Source organism: Dendrobates tinctorius, unplaced genomic scaffold, assembly GCF_039654945.1.
Source record: "Dendrobates tinctorius isolate UK_male_01 unplaced genomic scaffold, ASM3965494v1 ptg000019l, whole genome shotgun sequence".
NCBI lineage: Eukaryota > Metazoa > Chordata > Amphibia > Anura > Dendrobatidae > Dendrobates > Dendrobates tinctorius.
This window is the reverse complement of record NW_027361687.1, coordinates 25,364,944-25,386,204: the sequence shown is the minus strand read 5'-3', so window position 1 is coordinate 25,386,204 and position 21,261 is coordinate 25,364,944.

Genomic DNA, 21,261 nt, shown 5'->3' with positions numbered 1-21,261 from the left:
ATGCAATCAAGTCTTGCACTGTTTGGCTTTTACAGGCTCTTATTTCTCTGCGCAGTCACATTGGTGGTAAATGCTCCACGTTAGTAAGCATGTATCATGTGATCAGCAGAAGGGCTGTTGAGTCGGAGTCCATATCAAATAGACAGACTCCAACTCCTTAAATACAGTATATAATACATTGGGTGCAGGATGTGATGTACTTTTTTTTCATAGTAATTTGGGAAAGTTATGAAATGTCCAATAAATGTCAGTTCTGTTCCTGATCTAAGGATCTGGGCTTTTAGCTGAGATGAGTCTGTGCTGCACTTTATGTACATGCTCAGTACTAACCAATGCTGTGGAGTCGGGAGTCAGGGAAGTTGAGGAGTCGGATTTGGAGGTTTGGCTTACCGACTCCACAGCTCTGATTAGCAGCATATCTGCAACTTATTCCGGCGATGTGCTGCCGAGAACAATGATTTATGTTCTGCCATAAACAATCCAATCACCCGATGAATGAGCATTTTGCTTGTTCACTGGATGATTGCCAACATGTTTATATATATATGAACTCTTGTCTGTGCAGGAGGTATTTAAATATATATACATACACACTATTGTTCAAAAGTTTAGGGTCACTTAGAAATTTCCTTATTTTTGAAAGAAAAGCAGTTTTTTCTAATGAAGCTAACATTACATGATTCAGAAATACACTCTATACATTGTTAATGTGGTAAAGGACTATTCTAGCTGCAAACATCTGGTTTGTAATGCAATATCTTCATAGGTGTATAGAGGCCCATTTCCAACAACCATCACGCCAGTGTTCTTATTGTACTTTGTGTTTGCTGTGTAAGGCCGGTTTCACATTAGCGCATTTTCAGCGCGCGCACGGCCGGGGGTAGCTCCGCCCCCGAGCCGGCTCTCTGCCCGGCGTGCCCGCCCCTTCCTTGTAGCGCCGCCTCCTAGCGGACAGCGGCGCCTGCGATCGGCGCACCCTATCTTTAGCATAGGGTGCGCCGATCGTGCGCAGGCCGTACGCTAGTTGCGCTTTGACCTGCGCTGCGCACTTTTGACGGTGCGCCGTGCGCGCCAAAATCGAACTTTTCGGATTTTGGCGCGCACGGCGCACCGTCATAAGTGCGCAGCGCAGGTCAAAGCGCAACTAGCGCACGACCTGCGCACGATCGGTGCACCCTATGCTAAAGATAGGGTGCGCCGATCGCAGGCGCCGCCGTCCGCTAGGAGGCGGCGCTACAGGCAAGGGGCGGGCACGCCGGGCAGAGAGCCGGATCGGGGGCGGAGCTACCCCCGGCCGTGCGTGCGCATAAAATGCGCTAATGTGAAACCGGCCTAAGAAGGCTAATGGATGGTTAGAATACCCTTGAAAACCCTTGTGCAAGTATATTAGCACAGCTGAAAACAGTTTGGCTGATTAGAGAAACTATAAACCTGACCTTCCTTCGAGCTATTTGAGAATCTGGAGCATTTCATTTGTTGGTTCCATTAAACTCTCAATATGGCCAGTAAAAAAAGAACTTTCATGTGAAGCTTAAGTCTATTCTTGTTCTTAGAAATGAAGGCTTTTCCATGGGAGAAATTGCCAAGAAACTGTAGATTTCCTGCAACGGTGTGTACTACTTCCTTCAGCACAAACAGGCTCTAACCAGAGTAGAAAGAGAAGTTGGAGGCCCCGTTGCATAACTGAGCAACAAGACAAGTACATTAGAGTCTGTAGTTGGAGAAATCGACGCCTCACAGGTCCTCAACTGGCAGCTTCATTAAATAGTACACGCAAAACACCAGTGTCAACGTCTACAGTGAAGAGGCGACACCGGGATGCTGGCCTTCAGGGTAGAATGGCAAAGAAAAAGCCACATCTGAGACTGGCTAATAACAGGAAAAGATTAATATGGGCAAAAGAACACAGACATTGGACAGAGGAAGATGGGAAAAAAAAAGTGTTATGGACAGACGAATCCAAGTTTGAGGTGTTTGAATCACACAGAAGAACATTTGTGAGACGCAGAACTGAAAAGATGCTGGAAGAGTGCCTGACACCATCTGTCAAGCATGGTGGAGGTAATGTGATGGCCTGTGTTGCTTTGGTGCTGGTAAAGTGGGAGATTTGAAAAGGTAAAAGGGATTTTGAATAAGGCTTTCACTCCATTTTGCAACGCCATGCCATACCCTGTGGACAGCGATTGATTGGAGCCAATTTCATCCTACAACAGGACAATGACCCAAAGCACACCTCCAAATTATGCAAGAACTATTTAGGGAAGAAGCAGGCAGCTGGTGTTCTATCTGTAATGGAGTGGCCAGTGTAGGCACCAGATCTCAACCCCATTTAGCTGTTGTGGGAGCAGCTTGACCGTATGGTACGCAGAAAGTGCCATGAAGCCAAACCAACTTGTGGGAGGGGCTTCTGGAAGCATGGGGTGAAATTTCTCCAGATTACCTCAGCAAATTAACTGCTAGAATGCCAAAGGTCTGCAATGCTGTAATTGCGGCAAAGGGAGCATTCTCTGACGAAAGCAAAGTTTGAAGGAGAAAATTATTATTTCAAATAAATATCTTTTTTTAGAACCTTGTCAATATCTGGACTAGTTTTTAAATTCATTTGGCAACTCATTTGATTAATAAAAGTATGAGTTTTCATGGAAAACACAAAACTGGGTGACCCCAAACTTTTGAACGGTAGGGTACATATACACACACAGACATATATAGCACACACTCATACACACACACACTGCCACTGTGTGTCTATACCCAGCCTTCTACATATACTAATAACATATAGTCAAGTTAGAATACACATGTACATAGCACACACATGTACAAGCACACACACACTGGACACACTTACATACACAAATGTGCCCTGGATGAAATTTCACCTCCTATACATAGAACATCATGAAACAGAAGGCGACAACCCTGGCACACCCTGCAAACACGTTTCCTGCAGCGTTGTTCCAGGTGCGCCGAACGCCCTACAATCTGTCTTGAATGCTGCAGCCAGGATCATATTCTTCGCCAATCGTTACACCGATGCCTCTACCTTGTGCCAGTCCTTACACTGGCTACCCATCCACTCCAGAATCCAATACAAACTTATTACCCTCACCCACAAAGCACTCCACAGCTCAGCACCACCATACATCTCCTCCCTCGTCTCAGTATACCACCCTACCCATGCCCTCCATTCTGCTGATGACCTGAGGTTAGCATCCTCAATAATCAGAACTTCCCACTCCCGTCTCCAAGACTATACACCAATTCTTTGGAATACATTTCCCAGGTCGATACGACTAGTCCCCAATCCCTTCAATTTTAAGTGTGCCCTGAAAACGCATTTATTCAGACTGGCCTACCGCCTCAACACATTAAAATAACTATCCCTGCGTGGCACAGTCAAAAGTTTTACCATAACCAGGTTTCCTGCATCATGTTCCCACATGCTTTATGCATCCATTAGCCCTCTGTGTCTGTACTGTTACACACTTAACATTATGGCTGATTCAAACAATCAGGGCAACTGTTACCACCCATCTTCCATGTCTCCCTTTTTTCCCTCATAGACTGTAAGCTTGCGAGCAGGGCCCTCACTCCTCTTGGTATCTGTTATGATCTATGTGATTATTGTTATGCTGTAATGTCTATTGTCTGTACAAGTCCCCTCTGAAATGTAAAGTGCTGCGGAATATGTCGGCGCTATAGAAATAAAATTATTATTATTATTTATTATATGGCACACTTGCTGCACAACAAATGCTCATTTGATACGTGATTCATATAAACACATAGGTCACAGACAGCACACACTACACATACCATACACGTCAGATACATACAGCGTTGGACTGGCCCACCGGAGAACCGGTGGATTCTCCGGTGGGCCCTGGCATCTGGTGGGCCCTGGCACCTGCTGGCATACAGGGCCAGCAGTTGCCTAGGGCCCCCGCTGCTCCAGGGGCCCCCAGCCAGTGGTGTGTCGCACACCATGCAGCTGCTATGGGGGCCCCTGGGGTGTCAGGAGGCAGGAGCCCCTGTCCCGGCTGCTAAAGAGAAATGAATATTCACTGCGAAGCAGTGAATATCATTTCAGGACTCCACCCCCAGAGGCCCCGCCCCCAGCCCAGTAAGCCGCTCTGCATCAGGGCCGGCGCCGCCCTCAGTCCTCTCTGCTCCTGGCTCACAGCCAGTGCGCGATGACGTCACTACATCGCGCACCCGCTGTGTGTCTGGCAGAGGGGGCAGCTCCTGAGACTGAAGCCGCGATCAGCGTGGGAGCGAGGAGGAGAGGTGAGTATTGTGTTTTTTTTTTTTTTTTATATCTCTCTTGCTCTCTCTATCTGTCTCTCTCTCTCTATTTATCTATCTATCTATCTCTCTCTCTATCTCTCTTATATCTATCTATCTTTCTATCTCTATCTATTATCTATATCTATCTATATCTATCTCTATCTCTATCGCTCTATCTTTATATCTATCTTTCTATCTCTACATCTATCTCTATATCTATCTATCTCTATATCTTTCTATATATATCTCTATATCTATCTATTATGTCTATCTATCTCTATATCTATCTATCTTACTCTATCTATCTCTATATCTATTATCTCTATATTTATTATCTATCTATCTTTATCTATATATATATCTCTATCTAATATCTATATCTATCTATCTCTATACCTATCTATTTATCTATCCGTTATCTATCTCTATATCTTTTCTCTGTATCTATCTATCTCTATATCTATATCTCTCGCTATCTATCGCTCTATCTCTATATCTATCTCTATATCTATCTATATATCTATCTCTATCTATCTCTATATCTATATCTATTTCTCTCTATATCTATCTCTCTCTCTCTATAGCTATCTATCTATATATCTCTATCTATCTCTATATCTATCTCTCTGTATATCTATCTATCGCTCTATCTCTATATCTATCTTTCTATCTCTATATCTATATATCTATCTATCTTTCTCTATCTATTTATCTCTATATCTTTTCTCTGTATCTCTCTCTCTCTATATCTATATCTATCTATCTCTATATATATCTATTATCTCTATATCTATTTCTCTCTATATCTATCTATTTATCTCTATCTCTATATCTATCTCTCTGTATATCTATCTATCTATCTTTCTATCTCTATATCTATCTCTATATCTATCTATCTATCTATTTATCTCTATCTATTATCTATCTCTATCTATCTATCTATCGCTCTATCTCTATATCTATCTTTCTATCTCTACATCTATCTCTATATCTATCTATCTCTATATCTTTCTATATATATCTCTATATCTATCTATTATGTCTATCTATCTCTATATCTATCTATCTTACTCTATCTATCTCTATATCTATTATCTCTATATTTATTATCTATCTATCTTTATCTATATATATATATATCTCTATCTAATATCTATATCTATCTATCTCTATACCTATCTATTTATCTATCCGTTATCTATCTCTATATCTTTTCTCTGTATCTATCTATCTCTATATCTATATCTCTCGCTATCTATCGCTCTATCTCTATATCTATCTATATATCTATCTCTATCTATCTCTATATCTATATCTATTTCTCTCTATATCTATCTATCTCTCTCTATAGCTATCTATCTATATATCTCTATCTAACTCTATATCTATCTCTCTGTATATCTATCTATCTATCGCTCTATCTCTATATCTATCTTTCTATCTCTATATCTATATATCTATCTATCTTTCTCTATCTATTTATCTCTATATCTTTTCTCTGTATCTATCTCTCTCTATATCTATATCTATCTATCTCTATATATATCTATTATCTCTATATCTATTTCTCTCTATATCTATCTATTTATCTCTATCTCTATATCTATCTCTCTGTATATCTATCTTTCTATCTCTATATCTATCTCTATATCTATCTATCTATTTATCTCTATCTTTTATCTATCTCTATCTATCTATCTATCTATCGCTCTATCTCTATATCTATCTTTCTATCTCTACATCTATCTCTATATCTATCTTTCTATCCATCTCTATATCTATCTATATCTATATCTATCTATTATGTCTATCTAGCTATCTCTATTATCTAAATCTACCTATCTCTATATCTTTCTATCTTACTCTATCTCTATATCTATCTGTTATCTCTATATTTATTATCTATCTTTATCTATCTATCTCTATCTATTATCTATATCTATCTCTCTATCTATTTATCGATCTCTGTATCTATCTCTCTCTATATCTATCTCTCTATCTACCGCTCTCTCTATCTCTATCTATCTTTATATCTATATCTATCTATCTCTATATCTATCTATTATCTCTATATCTATCTACCTATCTATCTCTATATCTATCTACCTATCTATCTCTATATCTATCTCTATATCTATATCTGTTTCTCTCTATATCTATCTCTATCTCTCTCTATAGCTATCTATATATTATCTCTATATCTATCTATCTATCTCTATATCTATCTATCTCTATATCTATCTATCTATCTCTATATCTATCTATCTATCTATCTATCTCTATATCTATCTGTTATCTCTATATCCACCATATCTATCTCTATATCTATCTATCTCTATATCTATCTTTCTAACACTATATCTCTATATCTCATTATCTATCTATCTCTATCTCTATCTCTCTTTATCTATCTATTGATCTATCCATCTATTGATCTATCCATCTATCTCTATATCTATCTCTATATCTATCTATTATATCTATCTATTATCTCTATTATCTATATCTATCTATCAATCTATCTCTATCTATCTCTATATCTCTCTCTATATCTATCTATCTTTCTAACGCTATATCTATCTATCTCTATACATATCTCTATATCTAGCTATTATCTCTATCTCTATATCTATCTTTCTATATCTATCTGTCTCTATATCTATCTCTATATCTATCTATCTCTATATCTATTATCTCTATATCTATCTCTATATATATCTCTATATCTATTTTTATTTATAGCCATCTATCTATATATATATTTATCTCTATATCTATCTATATATGTCTATATTATTATTATTATTATTATTATTATTATTATTATATTATTATATCTGTATATCTCTATTATCTATCTCTATCTATTATCTATCTCTATTATCTATCTCTATCTATATATCTATCTCTATATCTTTCTATCTATAGCTATCTATCTCTATATCTATCTATCTATCCATTATCTATTTTCTATCTCTATATCTATCTACCTATCTATATTTATTTCTATATCTATCTTTATATCTATCTCTATCTATCTCTATGAATCTTTCTATCTATATCTATCCATTATCTACTTTCTATCCATTATCTACTATCTATCTCTATATCTATCTATTTCTACATCTATCTTTCTATCTATATCTATCTAACTCTATATCTATATAGCATTATACCCTATGAGGGGGGCAGCATTATACCCTATGAGGGGGCAGCATTATACCCTATGAGGAGGCAGCATTATACCCTATGAGGAGGCAGCATTATACCCTATGAGGAGGGCAGCATTATTCCCTATGACGGGGTGCATTATTATACCCTATGAGGGGGGCAGTATTATACCTTATGAGGGGGGCAGTATTATACCCTATGAGGGGGGCAGTATTATACCCTATGAGGGGGGCAGTATTATACCCTATGAGGGGGGCAGTATTATACCCTATGAGGGGGTGCATTATACCCTATGAGGGGGTGCATTATTCCCTATGAGGGGGGCAGTATTATACCCTATGAGGGGGGCAGTATTATACCCTATGAGGGGGGCAGTATTATACCCTATGAGGGGGTGCATTATACCCTATGAGGGGGTGCATTATACCCTATGAGGTGGGCAGTATTATATTCTATGAGATGGCTGCATTATATTCTATGAGGGGTCTACATTATATTCTATGAGGGGGCTGCTTTATATTCTATGAGGGGGCTACCCCAACTCCTGCTACATAACTAAGACCTGTACTGCCTTACATTATACCCGGATATTAGCGTGTTTTACCGCACAATTGGTGGTCTGGTATTTAACTCTATGCAGCTACATAGTGGGCCCCAAGAATGATTTTCTCTGGTGGGCCCAAGGTGTTCCAGTCCGACACTGGATACATACATACAATGGGTACGGAAAGTATTCAGACCCCTTTAAACTTTTCACTCTTTGTTTCATTGCAGCCATTTGGTAAATTCAAAAAGTAAATTTTTTCTCAATAATGTACACTCCGCACCACATCTTGACTGAAAAAACAGAAACGTAGACATTTTGCAAATTTATTAAGAAAGAAAAACTGAAATATCACATGGTCATAAGTATTCAGGCCCTTTGCTCAGACACTCATATTTAAGTCACATGCTGTCCATTTCCTTGTGATCCTCCTTGAGATGATTCTACTCCTTCATTGGAGTCCAGCTGTGTTTAATTAAACTGATAGGATTTGATTTGTAAAGTCACACACCTGTCTATATAAGACCTCACAGTGCATCTCAGACCAAATGAGAATCATGAGGTCAAAGGAACTGGCCAAGGAGCTCAGAGACAGAATTGTGGCAAGGCACACATCTGGCCAAGGTTACATAAGAATTTCTGCATTACTCAAGGTACCTAAGAGCGCAGTGGCCTCCATAATCCTTAAATGGAAGAAGTTTGGGACCACCAGAAGTTTTCCTACACCTGGCCATCCGGCCAAACTGAACAATCGTGGGAGAAGAGCCTTGGTGAAAGAGGTAAAGCTCCACAGATGCAGTAGGGAGATGAGAGAAAGTTCCACAAAGTCAACTATCACTGCAGCCCTCCAACAGTTGGGCCTTTATGGCAAAGTGGCCCAACAAAAGCCTCTCCTCAGTGCCAGACATATGAAAGTCCGCATAGAGTTTGCTAAAAAAAAAAAAACACATGAGGGACTACCAGACTATGAGAAATAAGATTCTCTGGTCTGGTGAGACAGATAAAACTTTTTGGTGATAATGCTAAGCGGTATGTGTGGAGAAAACCAGGCACTGCTCAGCACCTGCCCAATACAATCCCAACAGTGAAACATGGTGGTGGCAGCATCATGCTATGGGGGTGTTTTTCAGCTGCAGGGACAGGACGATTGGTTGCAATTGAAGGAAACATGAATGCGGCCAAGTACAGAGATATACTGGTTGAAAACCTCTTCCAGAGTGCTCTAGACCTCAGACTTGGCTGAAGGTTCACCTTCCAACAAAACAATGACCCTAAGCACACAGCTAAAATAACAAAGGAGTGGCTTCAGAACACCTCTGTGACCATTCTTGACTGGCCCAGCCAGAGCCCTGCCCTAAACCCAATTGAGCATCTCTGGAGAGACCTGAAAATGGCTGTCCACCAACGTTCACCTTACAACCTGACAGAACTGGAGAGGATCTGCAAGGAAGAATGGCAGAGGATCCCCAAAACCCAGGGTGAAAAACTTGTTGCATCATTCCCAAGAAGACTCATAGCTGTACTAGCTCAAAAGGTGCTACTACTCAATAATGACTAAAGGGTCTGAATACTTATGACCATGTGATATTTCAGTTTTTCTAATAAATTTGCAAAAGTTTCTACATTTCTGTTTTTTCAGTCAAAATGGGGTGCAGAATGTACATTAATGAGAAAAAAAATGAACTTTTTTGAATTTACCAAATGGCTGCAATGAAACAAAGTGAATAATATAAAGGGGTCTCAATACTTTCCGTACACACTGTTTATACACAGACTCGACTCCCCAGGACACTGTTCACACACACAGTAACTCCTCAGGAATGACTGCACTGTGTTTTGTGCCCTTTCTCTCATGTCGCTGATTGCAGGCAGCTATTACATGGCTCCTCCCGTTATCACACTATAGCAGCCCCACGTTCAGTTCACACTGCTGCTATTCCACTCCCGTTATTTGTTGTCAGCAGTCTCTCTCCCGCTGTTTCCTCCTTGGGGCCATTTCCCCCCTTCTCTCCCGCCTGGAGGTGACTGGTATGTGAGTGGACTTGGAGCTTTCCTTCCTGTCCCGCCGCCATGACGCGTGTCAGCACCACTCGTGTACACGCAGCACGTGACGGTGACGCGTTTCCCGGAGATGAGCGCTGTGCCGGGATGGAGGCTGGGTTGAGCCTAGACTGTACGGGCTCCTTCCAGGTCCTAACTGCAGCCCATACAGTCTAGCCGGCTCACTACTGAAGATGCTTGACTGTATGGGCTCCTTCCAGGTATATATTCTTGAAGATAGCAGACATTATGGGCTGCTGCCTGGCCCTAACTGCAGCCCATACATGACACTAGAATGTATGTGCTCCTTCAAGGTATAAATTATTAAAGCCAGCCGAATATATGGGCTCCTTCCAGGTCCTAACTGCAGCCCATACAGTCTAGCCGGCTCACTACTGAAGATGCTAGACTGTACGGGCTCCTGTCAGGTACATATTATTGTAGATACAGACTGTACGGGCTCCTGTCAGGTATATATTATTGTAGATACAGACTGTACGGGCTCCTGTCAGGTATATATTATTGTAGATATAGACTGTACGGGCTCCTGTCAGGTATATATTATTGTAGATATAGACTGTACGGGCTCCTGTCAGGTACATATTATTGTAGATACAGACTGTACGGGCTCCTGTCAGGTATATATTATTGTAGATACAGACTGTACGGGCTCCTGTCAGGTATATATTATTGTAGATATAGACTGTACGGGCTCCTGTCAGGTATATATTATTGTAGATATAGACTGTACGGGCTCCTGTCAGGTATATATTATTGTAGATACAGACTGTATGGGCTCCTGTCAGGTATATATTATTGTAGATACAGACTGTACGGGCTCCTGTCAGGTATATATTATTGTAGATATAGACTGTACGGGCTCCTGTCAGGTATATATTATTGGAGATACAGACTGTACGGTCTCCTGTCAGGTATATATTATAGTAGATATAGACTGTACGGGCTCCTGTCAGGTATATATTATAGTAGATATAGACTGTACGGGCTCCTGTCAGGTATATATTATTGCAGATATAGACTGTACGGGCTCCTGTCAGGTATATATTATAGTAGATATAGACTGTATGGGCTTTTGTCAGGTATATATTAGTGTATATATAGGCTGTACGGGCTCCTGTCAGGTATATATTATTGTAGATACAGACTGTACGGGCTCCTGTCAGGTATATATTATTGTAGATATAGACTGTATGGGCTCCTGTCAGGTATATATTATTGTAGATATGGACTGTATGGGCTCCTGTCAGGTATATATTATTGTAGATATAGACTGTATGGCTCCTGTCAGGTATATATTATTGTAGATATAGACTGTACGGGCTCCTGTCAGGTATATATTATTGTAGATACAGACTGTACGGGCTCCTGCCAGGTATATATTATTGTAGATATAGACTGTACGGGCTCCTGTCAGGTGTATATTATTGTAGATATAGACTGTATGGCTCCTGTCAGGTGTATATTATTGTAGATATAGACTGTATGGCTCCTGTCAGGTATATATTATTGTAGATATAGACTGTATGGCTCCTGTCAGGTATATATTATTATAGATACAGACTGTACGGGCTCCTGTCACGTATATATTATTGTAGATATAGACTGTACGGGCTCCTGTCAGGTATATATTATTGTAGATATAGACTGTACGGGCTCCTGTCAGGTGTATATTATTGTAGATATAGACTGTATGGCTCCTGTCAGGTGTATATTATTGTAGATATAGACTGTATGGCTCCTGTCAGGTATATATTATTGTAGATATAGACTGTATGGCTCCTGTCAGGTATATATTATTGTAGATATAGACTGTATGGCTCCTGTCACGTATATATTATTGTAGATACAGACTGTATGGGCTCCTGTCACGTATATATTATTGTAGATATAGACTGTACGGGCTCCTGTCAGGTATATATTATTGTAGATACAGACTGTACGGGATCCTGTCAGGTATATATTATTGTAGATATAGACTGTGCGGGCTCCTGTCAGGTATATATTATTGGAGATACAGACTGTACGGGCTCCTGTCAGGTACATATTATTGTAGATACAGACTGTACGGGCTCCTGTCAGGTATATATTATTGTAGATATAGACTGTGCGGGCTCCTGTCAGGTATATATTATTGGAGATATAGACTGTACGGGCTCCTGTCAGGTACATATTATTGTAGATACAGACTGTACGGGCTCCTGTCAGGTATATATTATTGTAGATATAGAATGCTGCTTCTGTCACCAACCGAGAAAGGCCTCCAAGACAACCTGAAAATCTTAGAGAAATTCAGCTCCACCTGGGCTCTACCGGTCAACCTAAAGAAAACCAACATCATGGTGTTCCAGAAGAGAAAGAGAAAATCAGACCAGCACCCTTCATTTATCCTCAACAACTGCGCCCTTACAGGAACGGACAAATATACCTATCTGGGCCTAGAGATTCACCGATCAGGGAGCTTCAAACAAGCCATAGAGACCCTGAAAGACAAGGCATGCAAAACCTTCTATGCCATCCGAAGGAAACTCTACCATCTAAAGCCACCAGTGAGGGTCTGGTTAAAAATCTTCGATTCTATCATCGCCCCAATCCTCCTGTATGGCAGCGAAGTCTGGGGTCCTCACACCTACCCAGACTGGTCAAGGTGGGATTCAAGCCCAACAGGAATATTCCACCTGGAATTCTGCAAGCACCTTCTCCAAGTCCATCGGAGCACCTCCAACAGTGCTTGCCGGGCCGAGCTGGGCAGATTCCCTCTACACCTAACGGTTCTAAAGAGGGCACTGTCATTCCGGGCTCACCTACGTAGGAGCAATCCAAGCTCCCATCACCATAAAGCCCTGACACATGTAGGGGAAACAGAAAAACCAGGACCCTCGGAACAGCTCACCCAAACCCAACCTGACCAGAAAACCAATCACAACAACCTGACAAAAGCCGGAATCAGGAAGATAGTAGACGAAGGCCAGGAGAGGTACGTAAGTGACTGGAAGAACGACATCATCAGCTCACAGAAACTGACCATGTACCAGAGTCTACAGAGAGACTACAGACTGGCTCCATACCTGGAGAAACTCCAGGACCCCAAAGACCGCAAGATCCTGAGCCGGTATAGACTCAGTGCCCACAGTCTGGCCATCGAATCCGGCGGACACAGGCAGAGCTACAAGCCCAGGGAGGAAAGACTGTGCCAACACTGTGACCAGGAGGCCCTGGAGGATGAGACCCACTTCCTGCTACACTGCTCCAAGTACTCAGCAGTGAGGGACACTCACTTCAGGAGACTCTCACATCTCTTCCCGGATTTCACCACCATGAAGGAGGAAGAGAAAACATACATCCTGCTGGGGGAAGAAGAGAGAGCAGTGGAGATAGCAGCGCAATATGTGAACGAATGCCATAGACTGCGAGAAAGAGAACTCTGATATGCCATGGACTTCTATGGCACCCACCCTGGATATGCCCCAATCCCCCATCCACCTTCCCTATGCCATGGACTTCTATAGCCTCATCCTGGATCTGCCCCCATGCCGCCATCCACCTTCCCTATGCCATGGACTTCTATAGCCCCAACCTGGATCTGCCCCATCCACCTTTCCTACAGCCCCTTCCCAACATCCCTACAGTCCCTATCCCTATTCCCTTCTGTACACCTGCTTTGGCAAAACTAATGTGTATTTAGTCCTGCCAATAAAGCTTCTTTGAATCTTGACTGTACGGGCTCCTGTCAGGTATATATTATAGTAGATATAGACTGTACGGGCTCCTGTCAGGTATATATTATTGCAGATATAGACTGTACGGGCTCCTGTCAGGTATATATTATAGTAGATATAGACTGTATGGGCTTTTGTCAGGTATATATTATTGTATATATAGGCTGTACGGGCTCCTGTCAGGTATATATTATTGTAGATACAGACTGTACGGGCTCCTGTCAGGTATATATTATTGTAGATATAGACTGTATGGGCTCCTGTCAGGCATATATTATTGTAGATATAGACTGTACGGGCTCCTGTCAGGTATATATTATTGTAGATATGGACTGTATGGGCTCCTGTCAGGTATATATTATTGTAGATATAGACTGTATGGCTCCTGTCAGGTATATATTATTGTAGATATAGACTGTATGGGCTCCTGTCAGGTATATATTATTGTAGATACAGACTGTACGGGCTCCTGCCAGGTATATATTATTGTAGATATAGACTGTACGGGCTCCTGTCAGGTATATATTATTGTAGATATAGACTGTACGGGCTCCTGTCAGGTATATATTATTGTAGATGCAGACTGTACGGGCTCCTGCCAGGTATATATTATTGTAGATATAGACTGTATGGCTCCTGTAAGGGATATATTATTGTACTAGATTATGGCCCGATGCTATCGCATCGGGAGGATGCGATAGCATCACACCTCTTGCCATGTTAACCCTCAACACACACACACTCCTCTCACCTTTCACCATCTCCACTCACTCTTTCACTCCACATACGACCCCTTTTCTCACTCCGTCTCTCATACTCACGCCGTCATCGCCGCTGCTCCACGATCCCCGACATCTTCCGCCGGCGCCATCCTGGATCCAGACGTTATCCACGCCGGCGACATGTTCTTGCGGCGACGCCATCTTGAGTATCGTGAAATCCCGCGATAGTCAAGATGGCATCGCCGGAAGAACATGTCGCCGGCGTGGACGACGTCGGGATCCAAAATGGCGTCGGCGAAATCTCGCGAGTTTTTGCCGACGCCATTTTGGATCCCGACGTCGTCCTCGCCGGCGACATGTTCTTGCGGCGACGCCATCTTGAGTATCGCGGGATTTCGCCAATCCAAAATAGCGTCGCCGCAGGAACATGTTGCCGGCGTGGATGCCGTCGGGATCCAAAATGGCGTCGGCGAAATCTCGCGAGATTTCGCCGACGCCATTTTGGATCCCGACGGCATCCACGCCGGCGACATGTTCTTGCGGCGACGCCATCTTGACTATCGCGGGATTTCGCTGATCCAAAATGGCGTCGCCGCAAGAACATGTCGCCGGCGTGGAGGACGTCTGGATCCAGGATGGCGCTGGCGGAAGAAGATGTCGGGGATCGTGGATCAGCGGCGATGACGGCGTGAGTATGGGAGACGGAGTGAGAGAAGGGGTCGTATGTGGAGTGAAAGAGTGAGTGGACGTGAGTGGAGATAGTGAAAGATGTGTTGAGGGTTAACATGGAAAGAGGTGTGCGGTGACGGCACCGGTTACAACTGGACGGAAGTTGTTACAACCGGAAGCTGCTTAGGGCATTTATTATTATAGATATATAGACTGCCAAACCACCGCACCACTGACCACATCTATACCCTGCACAGCCTCATTCAGAGCCACGTTCACAATACAAAGAACGGGAAGATATACGCCTGTTTGGTGGACTTTAAAAAGGCCTTTGATTCGGTGTGGCACCCAGGCTTATTCCTGAATCTGCTGGAGAGCGAAATAGGAGGAAAGACCTACGATGTTATCAAAAGCTCCTACACTGAGTGAGAACCTCTGCAGTGTGAGTGTGAGCTGCAGAAGAACGGCCTATTTCCAGCAGAGCCGTGGAGTCAGACAAGGCTGCAGCCTAAGCCCAACGCTCTACAACATTTACATCAACAAGCTGGCTACCGCTCTGGAATCTTCCACAGCACCAGGTCTCAGGCCGGTTTCACATTCGCGCTTTTGAGCGCAGCGACGGCCTGCGCACGGCCGCTGCTAAGCCCCGCCCCCTGCCCCGCCTCCACCGGTATCTCCGCCTCCGGGCGCATGACGTTGCATGCGTCGTGCGTCCCCTATCTTCATCACAGAGGGCGCAGGCCGTGCGCAGTCTGCGCACAGTCTGCGTTTGGCGGCGCATGCGTCCTTTTGACGGTGCGCCGAGCACAACCAAAATGCAACAGGTTGCGTTTGGCGCTGCTCGGCGCACCGTCAAAAGGACGCATGCGCCGCCAAACGCAGACTGTGCGCAGACTGCGCACGGCCTGCGCCCTCTGTGATGAAGATAGGGGACGCACGACGCATGCAACGTCATGCGCCCGGAGGCGGAGATACCGGTGGAGGCGGAGCAGGGGGCGGGGCTTAGCGGCGGCCGTGCACAGGCCGTCGCTGCGCTCAAAAGCGCGAATGTGAAACCGGCCTCACCCTCCACGATGCGCAGGTGAAATTCCTGCTGTATGCAGATGACCTGCTGCTTCTGTCACCAACCGAGAAAGGCCTCCAAGAAAACCTGAAAATCTTAGAGAAATTCAGCTCCACCTGGGCACTACCGGTCAACCTAAAGAAAACCAACATCATGGTGTTCCAGAAGAGAAAGAGAAAATCAGACCAGCACCCTTCATTTGTCCTCAACAACTGCGCCCTTACAGGAACAGACAAATATACCTACCTGGGCCTAGAGATTCACCGGTCAGGGAGCTTCAAACAAGCCATAGAGACCCTGAAAGACAAGGCCTGCAAAACCTTCTATGCCATCTGAAGGAAACTCTACCATTTGAAACCACCAGTGAGGGTCTGGTTAAAAATCTTCGACTCTATCATCGCCCCAATCCTCCTGTACGGCAGCGAAGTTTGGGGTCCTCACACCTACCCAGACTGGTCAAGGTGGGATTCCAGCCCAACAGAAATATTCCACCTGGAATTCTGCAAGCACCTTCTCCAAGTCCATCGGAGCACCTCCAACAGTGCTTGCCGGGCCGAGCTGGGCAGATTCCCTCTACACCTAACGGTTCTAAAGAGGGCACTGTCATTCCGGGCTCACCTACGTAGGAGCAATCCAAGCTCCCATCACCATAAAGCCCGGACACATGTAGGTGAAACAGAAAAACCAGGACCCTTGGAACAGCTCACCCAAACCCAACCTGACAAAAGCCAGAATCAGGAAGATGGTAGACGAAGGCCAGGAGAGGTACGTAAGCGACTTTAAGAACGAAATCATCAGCTCACAGAAACTGACCATGTACCGGAGTCTACAGAGAGACTACAGACTGGCCCCATACCTGGAGTAACTCCCAGACCCCAGAGACCGCAAGATCCTGAGCCGATATAGACTCAGTGCCCACAGTCTGGCCATTGAATCCGGCCGACACAGGCAGAGCTACAAGCCCAGGGAGGAAAGACTGCCAACACTGTGACCAGGAGGCCCTGGAGGATGAGACCCACTTCCTGCTACACTGCTCCAAATACTCAGCAGTGAGGGACACTCACTTCAGGAGACTCTCACATCTCTTCCCGGATTTCATCACCATGAAGGAGGAAGAGAAAACATATCCTGCTGGGGAAGAAGAGAGAGCAGTGGAGATATCAGAGCAATACGTGAGCGAATGTCATAGACTGCGAGAATGAGAACTATGATATGCCATGGACTTCTATGGCCCCCACCCTGGATCTGCCCCATCCAGTAAAATGGCAGCTGCACAGGTGCATAAATACCAAATGAAACAGCCAGCCTACAATCAGGGATTGGCCGTGTGGTACACCAGTGCAGACAAAATAATCCGCATGTGGCAGTGTTCACACAGGGAATGCAGGGCTTCTGGCTCACAACCTCTTAGTAACACCATATAGGGGGGCTGCCCAGTGCCAACTAGAATGCATCCCGTGTGAACAGAGGCCACAAGTTTGCAGAACCATTTGGGCCCAACTGCACCCTGGAAAAAATATAAAAAGTGCACAAAAAACATCAATATATGTAAGGTATTGGTTGATATTAAGGCCTTAATACGGAAGCTGACAAACTGCGTCAAAGTTCCTTACCCTTGTCAGTCCGTACTCTAACATGAAAACCTCAAAAAGAGGAAAAAAAATCCTCCCAAAAATTCAGTTACAAACCAGACAGGCCTTACATATATTGATATGTTTATTGTGCACTTTTTATATTTTTTCCAGGGTGCAGTTGGGCCCAAATGGTTCTGCTAACTGTGGCCTCTGTTCACACGGGATGCATTCTAGTTGGCACTGGGCAGCCCCCCTATATGGTGTTACTAAGAGGCTGTGAACTAGAAGCCCTGCATTCCCTGTGTGAACACTGCCATATGCGGATTACCGTATTTCTTCTGCACTAGTGTACCACACGGCCAATCCCTGATTGTAGGCTGGCTGCTTCATTTGGTAATTATGCGCCTGTGCAGTTGCCATTTTACTTGGGTCCGCTGCACTCTGGTGAGTGCAGATGTATTTGGGCCTGTCTGGTTTGTAACAGAATTTCTCTAAGATTTTCAGGTTGTCTTGGAGGCCTTTCTCGGTTGGTGATAGAATCAGCAGGTCATCTGCATACAGCAGGAATTTCACCTGCGCGTCGTGGAGGGTGAGACCTGTATTTAGTCCTGCCAATAAAGCTTGTTTGAATTTGACTGTACGGGCTCCTGTCAGGTATATATTATTGTAGATATAGACTGTATGGCTCCTGTCAGGTATAAATTATTGTAGATATAGACTGTATGGGCTCCTGTCAGGTTTATATTATTGTAGATATAGACTGTATGGCTCCTGTCAGGTATAAATTATTGTAGATATAGACTGTATGGGCTCCTGTCAGGTATATATTATTGTAGATATAGACTGTACGGGCTTCTGTCAGATATATATTATTGTAGATAAAGACTGTATGGCTCCTGTCAGGTATATATTATTGTAGATATAGACTGTATGGCTCCTGTCAGGTATAAATTATTGTAGATATAGTCTGTATGGGCTCCTGTCAGGTATATATTATTGTAGATATAGACTGTACGGGCTTCTGTCAGATACAGTGGGGCAAAAAAGTATTTAGTCAGTCAGCAATAGTGCAAGTTCCACCACTTAAAAAGATGAGAGGCGTCTGTAATTTACATCATAGGTAGACCTCAACTATGGGAGACAAACTGAGAAAAAAAAATCCAGAAAATCACATTGTCTGTTTTTTTTTCCATTTTATTTGCATATTATGGTGGAAAATAAGTATTTGGTCAGAAACAAGCAATGAAGATTTCTGGCTCTCACAGACCTGTAACTTCTTCTTTAAGAGTCTCCTCTTTCCTCCACTCATTACCTGTAGTAATGGCACCTGTTTAAACTTGTTATCAGTATAAAAAGACACCTATGCACACCCTCAAACAGTCTAACTCCAAACTCCACTATGGTGAAGACCAAAGAGCTGTCAAAGGACACCAGAAACAAAATTGTAGCCCTGCACCAGGCTGGGAAGACTGAATCTGCAATAGCCAACCAGCTTGGAGTGAAGAAATCAACTGTGGGAGCAATAATTAGAAAATGGAAGACATACAAGACCACTGATAATCTCCCTCGACCTGGTGCTCCACGCAAAATCCCACCCCGTGGGGTCAGAATGATCACAAGAACGGTGAGCAAAAATCCCAGAACCACGCGGGGGGACCTAGTGAATGAACTGCAGAGAGCTGGGACCAATGTTCAAGGCCTACCATAAGTAACACACTACGCCACCATGGACTCAGATCCTGCAGTGCCAGACGTGTCCCACTGCTTAAGCCTGTACATGTCCGGGCCCGTCTGAAGTTTGCTAGAGAGCATTTGGATGATCCAGAGGAGTTTTGGGAGAATGTCCTATGGTCTGATGAAACCAAACTGGAACTGTTTGGTAGAAACACAACTTGTCGTGTTTGGAGGAAAAAGAATACTGAGTTGCATCCATCAAACACCATACCTACTGTAAAGCATGGTGGTGGAAACATCATGCTTTGGGGCTGTTTCTCTGCAAAGGGGCCAGGACGACTGATCCGGGTACATGAAAGAATGAATGGGGCCATGTATCGTGAGATTTTGAGTGCAATTTTCCTTCCATCAGCAAGGGCATTGATGATGAAACGTGGCTGGGTCTTTCAACATGACAATGATCCAAAGCACACTGCCAGGGCAACTAAGGAGTGGCTTCGTAAGAAGCATTTCAAGGTCCTGGAGTGGCCTAGCCAGTCTCCAGATCTCAACCCTATAGAAAACCTTTGGAGGGAGTTGAAAGTCCGTGTTGCCAAGCGAAAAGCCAAAAACATCACTGCTCTAGAGGAGATCTGCATGGAGGAATGGGCCAACATACCAACAACAGTGTGTGGCAACCTTGTGAAGACTTACAGAAAACGTTTGACCTTTGTCATTGCCAACAAAGGATATATCACAAAGTATTGAGATGAAATTTTGTTTCTGACCAAATACTTATTTTCCACCATAATATGCAAATAAAATGAAAAAAAAACAGACAATGTGATTTTCTGGATTTTTTTTTCTCAGTTTGTCTCCCATAGTTGAGGTCTACCTATGATGTAAATTACAGACGCCTCTCATCTTTTTAAGTGGTGGAACTTGCACTATTGCTGACTGACTAAATACTTTTTTGCCCCACTGTATATATTATTGTAGATATAGACTGTATGGCTCCTGTCAGGTATATATTATTGTAGATATAGACTGTATGGCTCCTGTCAGGTATATATTATTGTAGATATAGACTGTATGGGCTCCTGTCAGGTATTTATTATTGTAGATACAGACTGTATGGGCTCCTGTCAGGTATATATTATTGTAGATATAGACTGTATGGGCTCCTGTCAGGTATATATTATTGTAGATACAGACTGTATGGGCTCCTGTCAGGTATATATTATTGTAGATATAGACTGCATGGGCTCCTGTCAGGTATATATTATTGTAGATATAGACTGTATGGCTCCTGTCAGGTATATATTATTGTAGATATAGACTGTATGGGCTCCTGTCAGGTATATATTATTGTAGATACAGACTGTATGGGCTCCTGTCAGATATATATTATTGTAGATATAGACTGTATGGGCTCCTGTCAGGTACATATTATTGTAGATATAGACTGTATGGCTCCTGTCAGGTATATATTATCGTAGATACAGACTGTATGGGCTCCTGTCAGGTATATATTATTGTAGATACAGACTGTACGGGCTCCTGTCAGGTATATATTATTGTAGATATAGACTGTATGGGCTCCTGTCAGATACATATTATTGTAGATATAGACTGTATGGGCTCCTGTCAGGTACATATTATTGTAGATATAGACTGTATGGGCTCCTGTCAGGTATATATTATTGTAGATATAGACTGTATGGGTTCCTGTCAGGTATATATTATTGTAGATATAGACTGCACAGGCTCCTGTCAGGTATATATTATTGTAGATATA